The sequence below is a fragment of the Pristiophorus japonicus genome, chromosome 14 (genome assembly GCF_044704955.1).
Source record: "Pristiophorus japonicus isolate sPriJap1 chromosome 14, sPriJap1.hap1, whole genome shotgun sequence".
In the NCBI taxonomy this organism is placed as follows: Eukaryota; Metazoa; Chordata; class Chondrichthyes; family Pristiophoridae; genus Pristiophorus; species Pristiophorus japonicus.
In genome coordinates, this window is record NC_091990.1 from 6,668,331 (window position 1) to 6,681,457 (window position 13,127).

General features: G+C 49.7%; 1 protein-coding gene and 1 pseudogene across 3 annotated transcripts in view; one reads left to right on the forward strand and one right to left on the reverse strand.

Annotated features, from left to right (window-relative positions):
- pacrg (PARK2 co-regulated) overlaps window positions 1–13,127 on the reverse strand; it is a 350,906-nt gene that overhangs the window by 64,903 nt on the left and 272,876 nt on the right. The gene's annotated exons all lie outside the window — the stretch shown is intronic.
- Window positions 1,554–1,783, forward strand: LOC139280398 (U2 spliceosomal RNA; annotated as a pseudogene).

Here is a 13,127-nt window from a genome sequence, read left to right on the forward strand (position 1 = left end):
CGACAGTGCGGCGCTCCCTCAGCACTAACCCCTCCGACAGTGCAGCGCTCCCTCAGCACTAACCCCTCCGACAGTGCGGCGCTCCCTCAGCACTAACCCCTCCGACAGTGCAAGCTCCCTCAGCACTAACCCCTCCGACAGTGCAAGCTCCCTCAGTAACGCACTGGAGTGTCAGCCTAGATCTTTGTGTCCAAGTCCCTGGAGTGGGATTTGAACCCACAACCTTCTAACTCAGAGGCGAGGGTGCTGTCCACTGAGCCACGGCTGACACGAGGGGGTTACCTCTGCTCTCCAGACCCCAGCTCTCTGCTCCCTCCAAACCCCGAATCCAGCTTCTGGAACCAGGAGAGCAGCCAGCAACCCTGTTTACAGGAGGTGCGTAAATATTTTGAAATATACAGCTCCAGTAGTACAAATACATCTGGAACATTAAACAGCAGAGCAGTGTGAGGGATGGCCTCTGTGTGACAATGTGCCAATCCGTTACTTTCTCCCCATCTCCCCTGTGTTGTCGCTCTCTATCAGTCCAATGATTTACTCCCTTCTGCCTGCCTGCCATTGCTTCCGCTTTGCCAGCCACAATATTGGCAGAGAGGCTTTAAGTAATTCAGTGACAGAATTGTCATATTTCTGTCACTCTTTCCAGCACTTTATCATCTTTTCCCTCCTCTGTCCCAGGACTCTATTTATCCGCCACTTCCACTCCAGGGCAGTGCCAGTGACCGAGGGCCGTGTTTCCCTGTGTGACGGTGCAAGGTGTCGGGGCCCAGCACTTGCTGTGTCAGGTCGGAGGAGTCGGGCAAACAGCTGCCGCCCGGGAGGCGAGAAAACCACGTGACTCCCGTCACCAGACCGGCAGCTGCCCCTCCGACTCCGGGCAGCGCCGCGAGTCCTCGGTCTGTGACTGGGAGACGGCACGTCAAAGAACCTGGCCCTTCAGCACAACGACAAGTGAACTATTGGCTTTTACAAACTTTATTAAGTGCCTCATTATTATACAACTACAGATGAAGTGCAGTTCATGGAAGTACTGCTGCAACTCGATAATCCGACAGATGCGTTCGGCTGTGTCTGCAAACCAGCTGACATTCCCCATGAGCTGGATGGAGACTGCTTGATTCATGGGGTTAGAAATAGAAGGCATTTGATGAATTGGTTTGCTTTGAACATTTCTGACATTCATCATTTCTGTTGTCGAACTTTCTCCATTCCCAGCCGATTAGCAAATGCAATTTATTTCCCCTTCACTTGTTCTTCCCCCTGGAGTGTGGGGCAGACCCATGGTCCGGGGTAGGAGCAGCCGCTATCGACCAATCACAGAGCTGGATAAAGTTATGAGGGGCCTAGATAGAGTGGATAGGAAGGACCTATTTCCCTCAGCAGAGGGGTCAATAACCAGAGAGGTGGGGGGGGCATAGATTTAAAGTACAGGTTGAACCTCCCTTAACCGGCACCACCAGGACCTGGCTGGTGCCGAATAAGGGATTTTGCCGGATGAGGAGAGGTCACATGTTTGCAACCTTTCCCAGCCTCGGGCCTGCCAACCCGCTGACACCTCTGTGGCCTTTTGGCTAAGATCATGCGTAACTGACCTGACCAGCCACCATGACCTCCGGGTGGTTCTCCCTGGATCAGGAAGGTATATGCTTGCTTTTTTGGAAACAGGAGGTGGGTGGGGTGGCTTGACCCATCCACCTCCACGGAGGTGTGTGGGGGACCTGACCCATCCACCTCCATGGCACGAACCTGGTATTGCAGTACTTCCAGGAACGGTGCAGTGGCTCTAGGCCTTTTGGCTAAGAGCATTGGCGCAGAGTGATCCTTGGCGTGTGCAAGGTGACCTCTGGCATTTGTGATTTGACAAAGAATTGGAACGATTGGCTACGAATTAAAAAAAAAAAAAAAAAACCCGCTGACACCTCTGTGCTCACACACATGATTCACACTTGGCTCTACTGAGCACAACGGGTTAGACAGGGTGAGAGTGAATCTTCCTGTTTGATTTGTCCCCGTGCCAGTGTGGGGAGACTCCAGGTTCGACTCCAGGAGTGGGACCAGCAGCAACTGGAGTCCGTGCTGGAGCAGCGGTTCCTGGCCCCTTTCCCCACCGCCCCTTACACCCCCCTCCCCCCTCCTCGGGCACAGCGCAGAGGGACGATGCTGATCGACACCTCACACATCCACTGCTGGTTGAGGAGCCAGCACCACGCAAAAGGAAGGTGAGTCAATGGAGTCAGCGGGCCGGGGAGCCCCCGAGGTGTTGGCGGGCTGGAGGAAGGAGCCCCCGAGGTGGGGGGTGGGGTCAGGGAGCCCCCAAGGTGTTGGCGGGCCGGAGGGGGGAGTCCTCGAGGTGGGGGAGGTGGGGGGGGGCCCCGGTGTCGGCTCCGGAGTTGGGTAAATTTATTGTGGGACTGTTGAGATTGAAATGTGCCGTGCAAGTGTAAATCCGCAAGTTTTTTTACACTGATATTTTTCGAGGACTTCGACTGGCCGTGTTTTGCGCGTGTGCCACCTGGTGGCCGGGAATGGTGCCGAACGAGGGCTGGTGCCGGATAAGGGCGAACCGACTAAGAGAGGTTCAACCTGTAATTGGGGGGAGGTTTAGAGGGGAGTTGAGGAGAACCTTTTTTCACCCAGAGGGTGGTGGGGGTCTGGAACTCACTGCCTGAAAGGGTGGTAGAGGCAGAAACCCTTACCGCATTTAAAAAATACTTGGATGTGCACTTGAAGTGCCGTAACCCACAGGGCTACGGACCGAGAGCTGGAAAGTGGGATTAGGCTGGATAGCTCTTGGTCGGCCGACGTGGACACGATGGGCCGAATGGCCTCTTTCCGTGCTGTAACTTTCTGTGGTTCTGTGATTCAGACTCAAACACGGACCCTTTTAAATGTGAATGGAGACCCCAGCACCGGAGCTATTCAGCACTCTATGTCCTTTTACTAAATATATTGGTGAAGAAACCTGCGTTGGGCGATAATGCTACCCGGGTGGAATCGTACTGGACACCGGTTACACACCCGGCTTAATATTTCGCCCGACCGAAGTCAATGGATGGGAGCATTAGGCGGAGGGTTAACGGACGGCCAGGTTGATGGCGTCTGCCTTGTGCTGCCGTTCCCGGTGGATTTCCAATCTATCTCCTGACGCCCGTCAGCTTTTGTGATTCAGTTTCGGGCGGCAAATAAAAGGAACCTTGTTCCGATTGTCCTGAGCAAACCAAAGATGAAATGAAGCACAATAGAACGAGGGAGGGTTATTGCTGTTTCCTGAACTCCCTCGTGACCGTGTACGTTTTAAAGAAGTCCCGTGCCACAATGAATGAGGGAATCCTTTGTTATTGTTCTTACGATGAATAGATTCAATTTCCAGCTTAGCCCAGTTTATTTCTTTTTGGAAAGATTCATTTTCTAACTTTCCAAATTCCCCGTCTCTTTATGTGTTTATAAAGAAACTTTAATCGGCACAAAGTCAGGCGTGTTTTATAGAGAACATCAGACTGACAGCGAGCTCCAACTCAACCATTACTTGTGGGTTTTTTGGACCTGGCAGACTTTAAGCTTTAACCTTGCTGGCCAGAACTACCTTGGGATGGGCCATCGCTTCACAAACCGAGGAGGTTTTTGTTTTTATTAAAACAGCTCATGTTGCTGCCTCAGGAAGGCAGAAGTGGGAATAGGAAGGAACACGGTGACATGCGGTTTAAGCAGCATATCCCACCAAACCTTGTCCAACACTCAAAATAACAGCGCTTTGTGGAAAGCCACAAGGGCTGCTGATACGTCAGTTAAAGTTCAAAACAAACAAGTACGCAATTTCTTTATTCCTTCTCAGGATGTGGGTGTCGCTGGAAGGCCAGCATTTATTGCCTGTCCTTAACTGCCTTTAACGGAGTGTCTCGCTGGGCCATTTCAGAGGGCAGTTAAAAGCCAACCCCATTGCTGTGGGTCTGGAGTCACATATCGGCCAGACCGGGTAAGGGCGGCAGATTTCCTTCCCTAAAGGGACATTCGTGAACCAGATGGGACTTTACAACAATCCGGTAGTTACATGTGTAATATATATATACATTTCTAAAAAAGAAGCGGCAAGCGGCCTCGGGAGCAGTGTGGAGGCATACTACGACAGGGAGCAGGGCGAGCTGGTGCAGGAGGGCGACGGCAGCGAGGAGTGACATCATCAAGGTCCAGGTCGGTGATTGGAGCGTGGGCAGGTACAGCAGGAGCGGCGAGGTCGGGGCGAAGGAGCGGCGAGAGATTGTAGAGGGACGTGATCGGGGCCCAGGAGAGGCGTGATTTTGGGGTTAGAAGAGGCGAGGGCCCAGGGGCAGCACGGGCCCAGCCCACACTGCGATATGTGTGCGCTCTCGGTCCGTGCAGCAGAGCTGGTCTCCAGTCATCCTGGTTAACCCTTGCCACTGGACCAAGACCTCGCTCTGTCAAGCCCGTGTGGTGGCTGGTGTGCAACGGTCACCCCACGTTAAAAAAATCCACGCACAGGCATCTTCCACCCTTCACCATGTAGTTCGAGATCTGGCATATTAGGTCCTTCATTGAAACACCTGTGAACTCATCCTTTTTCGGCGTGGAAGCAAGTCATCCTCGATATGAGGGACTGCCTATGATATATATAGCTTCACCCAGTGGACCACGGTGACATTGCAGCCATTGTGTTTATAAGAATAAACAGGTCAGGTCACCTGACAGGCTTCCTGAGGTTATCGGCCATTTTAGAACCTGTGTGTGTCTGTGAGGTCGTACCGAATACATCATGACATGGTTACCGTTACTGATTGTTAATCCAACAACAGCAACTTGTATTTATATAACATCTTTAACGGAGTGAAATGTCCCAATGCGCCTCACATGACTGTTATAGAAAAAATAAAATTTGACACCGAGCCACACAAGGAGTTATGACAGCAGGTGACCAAAAGCTTGGTCAAAGAGGGAGGTTTTAAGGAGTGTGTTGAAGGAGGAAAGAGAGGGAGAGAGGCGGAGAGGTTCAGGGAGGGAGTTCCAGAGCTTGGGGCCTAAGAATAGAAACATAGAAACATAGAAAATAGGTGCAAGAGTAGGCCATTCGGCCCTTCGAGCCTGCACCACCATTCAATAAGATCTTGGCTGATCATTCCTTCAGTACCTCTTTCCTGCTTTCTCTCCATACCCCTTGATCCCATTAACCGTAAGGGCCATATCGAAATCCCTCTTGAATATATCCAATGAACTGGCATCAACAACTCTCTGCGGCAGGGAATTTCACAGGTTAACAACTCTTTGAGTGAAGAAGTTTCTCCTCATCACAGTCCTAAATGGCCTACCCCTTATCCTTAGACTGTGTCCCCAGTTCTGGACTTCCCCAACATCGGGAACATTCTTCCCGCATCTAACCTGTCCAGTCCCGTCAGAATCTTATATGTTTCTATGAGATCCCCTCTCATCCATCTAAACTCCAGTGTATAAAAGCCCAGTTGATCCAGTCTCTCCTCATATGTCAGTCCAGCCATTCCTGGAATCAGTCTGGTGAACCTTCGCTGCACTCCCTCAATAGCAAGAACGTCCTTCCTCAGATTAGGGGACCAAAACTGAACACAATATTCCAGGTGGGACCTCACCAAGGCCCTGTACAACTGCAGTAAGACTTCCCTGCTCCTATACTCAAATCCCCTTGCTATGAAGGCCAACATACCATTTGCCTTCTTCACCGCCTGCTGTACCTGCATGCCAACCTTCAATGACTGATGCACCATGACACCCAGGTTTCGCTGCACCTCCCCTTTTCCTAATCTGTCACCATGCAGATAATATTGGGCCTTCGTGTTTTTGCCCCCAAAGTGGATAACCTCACATTTATCCACATTATACTGCATCTGCCATGTATTTGCCCTTTCGCCTAACCTGTCCAAATCATCCTGCAGCCTCTTAGCGTCCTCCTCTCAGCTCACACCGCCACCCACTTTAGTGTCATCTGCAAACTTGGAGATATTACACATAATTCCATCATCTAAATCATTGATGTATATTGTAAAGAGCTGGGGTCCCAGCACTGAGCCCTGCGGCACTCCACTAGTCACTACCTGCCATTCTGAAAAGGACCCGTTTATCCCGACTCTCTGCTTCCTGTCTGCCAACCAGTTCTCTATCCACGTCAGTACATTACCTCCAATGCTCACCAATCTCTGGTGTGGGACCTTGTCAAAGGCTTTTTGAAAGTCCAAATACACCACATCCACTGGTTCTCCCTTGTCCACTCTACTAGTTACATCCTCAAAAAATTCCAGAAGATTTATCAAACATGATTTCCGTTTCATAAATCCATGCTGACTTGGACCGATCCGGTCACTGCTTTCCAAATGCGCTGCTATTTCATCCTTAATGATTGATTCCAACATTTTCCCCACTACTGATGTCAGGCTAACCGGTCTATAATTACCCATTTTCTCTCTCCCTCCTTTTTTAAAAAGTGGTGTTACATTAGCTACCTTCCAGTCCATAGGAACTGATCCAGAGTCGATAGACTGTTGGTAAATGATCACCAATGCATCCACTATATCTTGGGCCACTTCCTTAAGTACTCTGGGATGTAGACAATCAGGCCCTGGGGATTTATCGGCCTTCAATCCCGTCAATTTCCCTAACACAATTTCCCGCCTAATAAGGATATCCTTCAGTTCATCCTTTTCACTAGACCCTCGGTCCCCTAGTACATCCGGAAGGTTATTTGTGTCTTCCTTTGTGAAGACAGAACCAAACTACTTGTTCAATTGGTCTGCCATTTCTTTGTTCCCCATTATAAATTCACCCGAATCCGACTGCAAGGGACCTACATTTCTCTTTACCTATCTATAGAAGCTTTTGCAGTCAGTTTTTATGTTTCCGGCAAGCTTCCTCTTGTACTCTATTTTCCCCTTCTTAATTAAACCCTTTGTCCTCCTCTGCTGAATTCTAAATTTCTCCCAGTCCTCCGGTTTGCAGCTTTTTCTGGCCAATTTATATGCCTCTTCCTTGGAGTTAACACTATCCTTAATTTCCCTTGTTAGCCATGGTTGAGCCACCTTCCCCGTTTTATTTTTACTCCAGACAGGGATGTACAATAGTTGAAGTTCGTCCATATGATCTTTAAATGTTTGCCATTGCCTATCCACCATCAACCCTTTAAGCATCATTTGCCAGTCTAATCTAGCCAATTCACACCTCATACCGTCAAAGTTACCTTTCCTTAAGTTCAGGACCCTAGTTTCTCAATTAACTTAGTCACTCCCCATCTTAATAAAGAATTCTACCATATTATGGTCACTTTTCCCAAGATTGCTAATTAGTCCCTTCTCGTTACACATCACCCAGTCTAGGATGGCCAGCTCTCCGGTTGGTTCCTCGACATATTGGTCTAGAAAACCATCACTAATACACTCTAGAAAATTCTCCTCCACCGCATTGCTACCAGTTAGGTTAGCCCAATCAATCTGTAGGTTAAAGTTGCCCATGATTACTGCTGTACCTCTATTGCACACATCCCTTATTTCTTGTTTGATGCTGTCCCCAACCTTACTACTACTATTTGGAGGTCTGTACACAACTCCCACTAGCGTTTTCTGCCCTTTGGAATTCCGTAGCTCCACCCATACCGATTCCACATCATCCAAGCTAATGTCCTTCCTTACAATTGCATTAATTTCCTCTTTAACCAGCAACACCACCCCGCCTCCTTTTCCTTTCTGTCTATCCTTCCTAAATGTTGAATATCCCTGGATGTTGAGTTCCCAGCCTTGGTCACCCTGGAGCCATGTCGCCGTAATGCCAATCACATCGTATCCGTTAACTGCTATCTGCGCAGTTAATTCGTCCACCTTATTCCAAATACTCCTCGCATTGAGGCACAGAGCCTTCAGGCTTGTCTTTCTAACACAGTTTGACCCTTTCGAATGTTGCTGTAATCTGGCCCTTTTTGTTTTTTGCCTTAGGTTTCTCTGCCCTCCACTTTTACTGTTCTCCCTTCTATCTTTTGCTTCTGTCTTCATTTTGTTTCCCTCTGTCTCCCTGCATAGGTTCCCATCCCCCTGCCGTATTAGTTTAACTCCTCCCCAACAGCACTAGCAAACACTCCCCCTAGGACATTGGTTCCGGTCCTGCCCAGGTGCAGACCGTCCGGTTTGTTCTGGTCCCACCTCCCCCAGAACCGGTTCCAATGTCTCAGGAATTTGAATCCCTCCCTGCTGCACCATTCCTCAAGCCACGTATTCATCTGAGCTATCCTGCAATTCCTACTCTGACTAGCATGTGGCACTGGTAGCAATCCTGAAATTACTACTTTTGAGATCCTACTTTTTAATTTAACTCCTAACTCCCTAAATTCGTCTCGCTGCACCTCATCCCATTTTTTACCTATGTCGTTGGTACCTATATGTACCATGACAACTGGCTGTTCACCCTCCCTTTTTAGAATATCCTGTACCAGCTCCTTGCACCAGGGAGGCAACATACCATCCTGGAGTCTCGGTTGCGGCCGCAGAAACGCTTATCTATTCCCCTTACAATTGAATCCCCTATCACTATCGCTCTCCCACTCTTTTTCCTGCCCTCCTGTGCAGCAGAGCCAGCCACGGTGCCATGAACTTGGCTGCTGTTGCCCTCCCCTGATGAGTCATCCCCCTCAACAGTACCCAAAGTGGTGTATCTGTTTTGCAGGGGGATGACCGCAGGGGACCCCTGCACTACCTTCCTTGCACTGCTCTTCCTGCTGGTCTTCCATTCCCTATCTGGCTGTGGACCCTTTACCTGCGGTAAGACCAACTCACTAAACGTGCTATTCACGTCATTCTCAGCATCGTGGATGCTCCAGAGTGAATCCACCCTCAGCTCCAGTGCCGCAACACGGTCCGTCAGGATCTGCAGGTGGATACACTTCCCGCACACGTAGTCGTCAGGGACACCGGTAGCGTCCCTGACATCCCACATAGTACAGGAGGAGCATAACACGTGTCCGAGCTGTCCTGCCATTGATTTAACTCTTAGATAAACTTAATTTGGCAACAACAATGCTAAATGTTACTGACTGATAAAGAAAAGAAAGAGAAAAACTACTCACCAATCACCAGCCAATCACTTACCCCCTTGGCTGTGACATCATCTTTCTATTTCTTTCTACTTCTTTCTTGCCTCTCCGCGCAGCTGCACAAGCTCCGCCCCTCCGACCCCGGACTCTCGCCTCCTCGACCACGAGCTCCCGACTGCTGAACTCGCGTCCACCGATGGTGGAGCGATTATAATCAGGGATGCTCAAGAGGGCAGAATTAGAGGAGTGCTGCCATCTCAGGGGGTTGTGGGTGTTATATATGTATACTTCTATTTACTCTGTAGAGCCACCAGGGGGCTCATCCCCTGGAGTCCCAAGGGATTCCATAATCCCTTGGGAGCACAGGTATTTAAGGAGGTTTCACAGGTTGGAGAGGCACTCTGGAGACCTGCAATAAAAGACTAAGGTAACACTTTACTTTGAGCTCACAGTGTTCAGTCTGACTCTTTCTCCATACACAACAACTGGCGACAAGCTAAAGATAGCGAATCCAAAGATGCAGAAAACAGTGGGCATCCTGGAGAAATTTTTGAAGGGAGATGATTGGGAAATATTTGTGGAGCGACTCAACCAATACTTCATAGCCAACGAGCTAGATGGGGAAGAGAGCGCTGCCAAACGAAGGGCGATCCTCCTCACCGTCTGTGGGGCACTAACGTATGGCCTCATGAAGAATGTGCTCACTCCAGTGAAACCCACGGAGAAATCGTACGACGATTTGTACACACTGGTCCGAGAGCATTTGAACCCGAAGGAAAATGTTCTGATGGCGAGGTACCGGTTCTACACCTACAAAAGGTCTGAAGGCCAGGAAGTGGTGAGTTATGTCGCCGAGCTGAGACGCCTTGCAGGACATTGCGAATTTGAAGGACATTTGGAGCACATGCTCAGAGACTTTTTCATACTTGGCATTGGCCACGAAACCATACTTCACAAACTTTTGACTGTAGAGACCCCAACCTTGAGTAAGGCCATAGCGATAGCCCAGGCGTTCATTGCCACCAGTGACAATACGAAGCAAATCTCTCAGCACACAAGTGCTGCTACAAGAACTGTGAACAAAGTGATGTTGTTTTCGAATCATAACATACAGGGCAGGTCATACATACCTGCAGCTACATGACCGCAGATGTCTCAGAGTCCACCATCGAGGGTGATAAAGGCAAGGCCATTAATACCTTGTTGACGCTGCGGGGGTGATCATCGTTTCCATTCATGCCGATTCAAAGAATACGTTTGCAAGGGCTGTGGAACACCTTCAACAAGTGTGCAGGCGAGCTGCAAAGCCTATTAAACCTGCAAACCACCATGTTGTAGAGGAGGACAGATCCACGGAGGATCACGACGAACCAGAGATCGAGGAGGCAGAGGTACATGGGGTGCACACATTCACCATGAATTGTCCCCCGATAATGCTGAATGTTGAATTAAATGGACTCCCGTTGTCAATGGAGCTGGACAGGGGCACAAGGCAGTCCATCATGGACAAAAAGACTTTCGAAAGGTTGTGGTGCAACAAGGCCTCAAGGCCAGTCTTAACTCCAGTTGACACAAAACTAAGAACTTACACGAAAGAACTGATTTCTGTAATCGGCAGTGCTTCCATAATGGTCTCCTACGATGGAGCGGTGCTCAAGCTACCACTCTGGGTGGTACTGGGCGATGGTCCCACGCTGCTCGGCAGGAGCTGGCTGGGAAAGATACTCTGGAACTGGGACGACGTCCGAGTGCTATCGCCCGCTGACGACACTTCGTGTACCCAGGTCTTAAACAAATTTCCTTCGCTGTTCGAACCAGACATCGGGAAATTCCAAGGAGCAAAAGTGCAGATCCACCTAATTCCGGGGGCGCGACCCATCCATCACAAGGCGAGAGCAGTACCGTTCATGATGAGAGAAATGGTAGAGATCGAGCTAGACCGGCTGCAAAGAGAGGGCATCATTTCACCGATCGAGTTCAACGAGTGGGTCAGTCCTGTCGTCCCAGTCCTCAAGGGAGACGGCACCGTCAGAATCTGTGGCGATTACAAAGTAACTATCAATCGTTTCTCCCTGCAGGGCCAATATCCACTACCAAAAGCCGACGACCTCTTTGCAACGCTGGCGGGAGGAAAGACATTCACGAAACTGGATCTGACTTCAGCCTACATGACGCAGGAACTGGAGGAATCATCGAAGGCCCTCACCTGCATCAACATGCACAAAGGTCTTTTTGTTTATAACAGATGCCCGTTTGGAATCCGATCAGCGGCAGCGATATTCCAGAGAAACATGGAAAGCTTACTGAAGTCGGTCTCGCACACTGTGGTCTTCCAGGATGACATCTTGGTCACAGGTCGGAACACAGTCGAGCATCTGCAGAACCTGGAGGAGGTTCTTAGTTGACTCAACCATGTGGGACTTAGGTTAAAACGCTCAAAGTGCATTTTCCTGGCGCCTGAAGTGGAATTCCTGGGAAGGAGGATTGCGGCGGACAACATCAGGCCCACCAACGTGAAGACGGAGGCAATCGAGAACGCACTGAGGCCACAGAACGTGACGGAGCTGCGGTCGTTTCTGGGTCTCTTGAACTACTTTGGTAACTTCTTACCGGGTCTCAGCACCCTGCTAGAACCATTACATGTCTTACTACGAAAAGGGGGCGTCTGGGTTTGGGGCAAAAGCCAAGAAAATGCCTTTGTAAAAGCGAGAAAATTGTTATGCTCAAACAAATTGCTTGTGTTTATGATCCATGTAAGCGTTTGGTACTAGCATGTGACGTGTCGTCATATGGTGTCGGGTGTGTATTGCAACAAGCTAATGATTTCGGGAAACTGCAACCAGTTGCTTATGCATCCAGGAGTCTGTCTAAGGCTGAGAGAGCCCACAGCATGATTGAGAAAGAAGCATTAGCGTGTGTCTATGGGGTAAAGAAAATGCATCAATACCTGTTTGGGCTAAAATTTGAATTGGAAACTGACCATAAGCCATTTATATCCCTGTTTTCCGAAGAGTAAAGGGATAAATACCAATGCATTGGCCCGCACCCAGAGATGGGCACTCACGTTGTCCACATACAACTATGCCATCTGCCACAGGCCAGGCACAGAAAACTGCGCCGATGCTCTCAGTAGGCTGCCATTGCCCACCACGGGGGTGGAAATGGTGCAGCCCGCAGATCTAGCCATGGTTATGGAAGCGTTTGAGAGTGAGCAATCACCCGTCACTGCCCGGCAGATCAAAACCTGGACAAGCCAGGATCCCTTATTGTCTCTAGTCAAAAGCTGTGTGCTTTACGGGAGCTGGTCCAGTGTCCCAGTGGAAATGCAGGAAGAGATAAAGCCGTTCCAGCGGCGCAAAGATGAAATGTCTATACAGGCAGACTGCCTTCTGTGGGGCAATCGAATAGTGGTCCCCAAGAAGGGCAGAGACACCTTCATCAATGACCTCCACAGTACCCACCCAGGCATTGTAATGATGAAAGCGATAGCCAGATCCCACGTGTGGTGGCCCAGTATCAATGCAGACTTAGAGTCCTATGTTCACAGATGTAATACATGCTCGCAGTTAAGCAATGTACCCAGGGACGCGCCGCTAAGTTTATGGTCTTGGCCCTCCAAACCGTGGTCTAGGGTACACGTCGACTATGCAGGCCTGTTCTTGGGTAAAATGTTCCTTGTGGTTGTAGATGCATACTCCAAGTGGATTGAATGTGAGATAATGTTGGCTAGCACGTCCGCTGCCACTACTGAAAGCCTGCGGGCCATGTTTGCCACATACGGCCTACCCGATGTCCTGGTGAGCGACAACGGGCCATGTTTTACCAGTGCTAAGTTCAAAGAATTCATGACTCGTAATGGGATCAAACATGTCACATCTGCCCCGTTTAAACCAGCGTCCAATGGTCAGGCAGAGAGAGCAGTGCAAACCATCAAGCAAGGCTTGAAGTGGGTAACTGAAGGCTCACTGCAGACTCGCCTATCCCGAATCCTGCTTAGCTACCGCACGAGACCCCACTCACTCACTGGGATCCTACCTGCTGAACTGTTCATGAAAAGAGCACTTAAGATAAAGCTCTC